General features: G+C 39.4%; 1 pseudogene; it reads right to left on the bottom strand.

The window, feature by feature from the left end:
- Positions 1–2,332: 2,332 nt before the first annotated feature.
- On the bottom strand, positions 2,333–3,194 carry LOC105992881 (annotated as a pseudogene).
- Between the last annotated feature and the right edge of the window lie 715 nt (positions 3,195–3,909).

Below are 3,909 nucleotides of genomic sequence, written 5' to 3'. Positions count from 1 at the left end.
GTTTTTATTCATGAAGTCAGTTAATATAAGGCACCCCTTTGGTCCTAGTTCATACGGTAAGAAATAGAGGCAGGGAAGCAAATAAAAGATGGATAAGTATTCATACATTGTTTTTATAATTTTCTTCCATTATGAAAAGTGTGCTGTCTTGACTGAAATATGAATTATCCTAAGGGAGAACTAATTAAATAAATTATGGTGCATCTATTCAACAGAACTGTGTGTAATTGTTAAAAAAAGAAACTAAAATAAATATTAACACTGAATGTATTCTAGATACTTGATAAGTGAAAAAGAGATGAGTTATCCTTCCAGCAGCCAGTATTAGGACTGATAAAATGAGGTGGGAAGAGTACATCTCTACCCATCAGTTCCTCTTAGTGCAAAGCTCAGCTCAGCAGGTGCCCACAAATTTCTTTTAGGTTCCTCCAGAGTGTACTAGGGAGGTTCATGTGTGACCTTTTGAGTATTGTCTACAATATGGTCAAATGAATCCTCAAGTTCTTTTCTTCACAACAGATCACAGAGAATCTCCTCTAACTTCCTACATTCACACCAATAGAGGTAAGGCAACAAACAGAACTAAGGATGATGGTTATCTGGACTACGTGCTCAATCAACTTAATTAAGCCTCTAGGACCTGACTGTTTCTGAGCTACATGTCCAACTTCCACTGGGTTAGTGAATGCTACTGTTCAAAATGACTTTGTGTGTCACTGAGTCAGACAACACCCAATTTATGTTTTTTGGTTTGTTTATTTTGCCAGTCCTGGGGCTTGAACTCAGGGCCTGGACACTGTCCCTCAACTTTTTTTGCTCAAGGCTGCAATAGCCTAGTACTTGAGCCACAGCGCCACTTCTAGCTTTTTCTATTTATGTGGTACTGAGGAATTAAACCCAGGGATTAATGCATGCTAAGCCACATTCCCAGCCCGCAACACCCAATTTATGAGGGGAAACTTAGGTTACATGCCCCCCAAACAAGTCAGAATTTATTAATCAAAAGGATATTTCCTGTAGAAGATGACATATCTCTGCTCCCAAATCAAAATGTCTGTGCTCTGATTCACCAAGGACTCAGAATCACCTATCCAATATATCATCCGTATTTGTTCCTGACACTTCAGTGTCAGATATACTGGATCACAATTGAACTACTTCAAGTAGATTGCATAGCAGCTTCCTGCATAGATGGACTAGACATAAAGAGGACCAAAAAGGAGACCCAGAATCCAAGATCCCTGATATGTTTTGCCTCTGTCACCACACAATATGTTGGTTTATTTCATTAATGAAACCACATCTGGTATAACAGCTGTAATTAGAATGATGATCTAGTAACATTAAGGACAATCTGCAGTTCTTCGATCTTCATGCTAGCTCTGCCTTTTTTTTCCTGTTGGCAATGTTTTGCATTTATTTAGAAATGTCCATTCATGTAATTTGTTCATCTTAGATAATGAATTATTCTTTTTTCTTTTTAAATATATTTTTATTGTAAAGATACTGTACAGAGGGGTTACAATTACATGAGTAACTTAATGAGTACATTTCCTCTTGTGCATTGTCACCTCTTCCTTTGTTTTTCCCTTATCATCCCTTCCCTCCCCACTTCCCCAACTCCTCATTCCCCTCCTCTCGAAGTTGTAAAGTTCTTTTTCAACACAGAGTCTTGTACATCTCATTGTTACAATGGGTCAACCTGTATCCTTGTTTCAGCATTTTATTATTTCCCTTCCCCTCCCCAAATCAGAAAAATGTGACAAAATAAAAAAATGCTCTTGTTTCTATTTCTTGGAGTTCACTTTGATAAATATCATTTTATACGATCATATGCACATAGCTTTTGAGCCTTTGTGATCCTCTCCTATGAATATTCTCCTTTGGTCTCACTGTGTGAATGTCTAGAGTCCCTAGTACTCAATTCTTATTTTTCTCTTGTTCTTATTCACTTTCTTTCTCTGATGTTCCAATTTTGTTCTTATTATTTCTGTTTTTGTGAATTTTGTATGTGGAAGATTAGACAGTTGTAGACTAGTTTCGGATTTAAGTTGTGTTTATTTTGTTCTAGGACAGCAAGTACATTATCATGTGGAGGTGTCTTCATGAGAGATCTTGTAGCTTAACTAAAAACATTCAACCAGGGGCTGATTACATTTTAATGACTTCCTAGAGAAGTCTTTGGTGACTGATCATAGTGACACAGGACCTACAATGAGTATGGATCAGCTAGTGTGGGTAAAGGAGGTCCTTGTTTTAAGTATGGTAGAAGATTAAGACTCAAGTAGGTAAAATCTAGCCAGAAAGTGTGGGCCAGAACCCTCTGTTGGTCTCAGATCTCTGTCAGAAAGGTCACAGTGCTCTCTGCTATCTTCTTCTGGTAGTCCCTGTCACACCCTTCTTTCTGAACCACCATAAAATAGTCCTTCCAGTCCCCAGGCATCCCTTTCCTCTTCAAAGAGGAGATGGAGAGGTCCATGGTACTGGTGGGTAAAGTGGTATAGTTCGCCATTGGGTTTTGCTTCATGACTTCAAAGGAGGTGTGATAGATGATCTTACTTATAACTTCCTATTTCCCTCTTTGGGTCCTCCATGTCCTCATAGAGAGGTAGAGAATGTAGTGCTGGTCCTTTATGTCCCACCATCCCTTTATGTGGTCATACCAGGAACCCTCCAGCACTCACTTTTCCACCTTTGAATGTTTCAATGTATTCCTCCCAGGTACCAGGGTCAGGTGCCATTTTATTCATTCTGGAGAAATGATAGTAGGACCCCAGACAGTCCTATGCATTTCTAGCCACATAGATAATCTTTGAAAATGAAGGTGGACCATTTGAACAGGAAGATGAGTTTTCAAAGTTCTAGGAGAGGGCATTTTGTTAGCCAGATCCAATACTGAGTTGAGGGGTGAAGGCAGAGTCTACTTGATAAAAGGATGCCGGTCAAACGTATTGGCCCGCTAACAGTTCTGCACATCCCCATCATTCTGTATGATGCCCACAATCTTGTGTCCAGGTGGTACCTGCCTTTGCGTAGGTTGCAATAAGGAGATCGTCGGACTTTGCTTGGAAGGTCCAGATTTTGTCCCAGTTATCACTTATCATCTTGGTCATGAGGACCCTATTCACTGCTTTGGTTTCTGGTTTGATATATTTTCCCTCTGGATGGAGCTCTTTCATTTTGTCCAAGGACATCTTAGTATATAGGCTTGATGGGAGCAACAAACCAATTCAGTTCCAATGGAGAGCTGAATTGGGATGCCATGATGACCGGAGATAAGCCAGGAAACAGGACACAGCACGATCACAGAGACACATGTGGCATGGCATCCAACCACCTATGTTGTTCCATGCCAAAATAGGGTCAGGCCAGGAGGCCGGGTCATAGGACACAGGACACGATCACAGAGACACACAAGGCATGGTGTCACTACACATTTTATTTTATTTATTTATTTGCAAAAATGTCTCACTGTGTAGTCCAGGCTAGCTTCTAATTCTTGTACCCATCAGCGTATTGACATTGATACAGTCAATGTACACCTTCATTACCTTACTTTTCCCTTTTGTAGCCATATCCATTTCCCTCCTGACCTGACCTATAGCAAGCAGCAATCTTTCTCTATTTTAATATTTTTGATATTTTTAATATTTTTTCAAGGCTATTATAAATAAGTACAGTGAGACATCATGAAGCTTTTTGGAGAAGCTTTTAATTTTTTTAATTGTTATTATGAAGATGATGGATACAGAGGGGTTACAGTTCCATAAGTCAGGTAAAGAGTATATTTCCTTTTGGACAATGTCACTCCTTCCCATGCTCTCTCCCACTTTCTCCATCCTATGCCCACTCACAAATTGTATAGTTCAATTTCAACATAATGTCCAGGAGTAGTATTGCTGCATTTGT

The sequence above is a fragment of the Dipodomys ordii genome, unplaced genomic scaffold, assembly GCF_000151885.1.
Source record: "Dipodomys ordii isolate 6190 unplaced genomic scaffold, Dord_2.0 Scaffold89, whole genome shotgun sequence".
NCBI classification, from domain to species: Eukaryota; Metazoa; Chordata; class Mammalia; order Rodentia; family Heteromyidae; genus Dipodomys; species Dipodomys ordii.
This window is presented reverse-complemented; position numbering and strand designations above follow the sequence as displayed.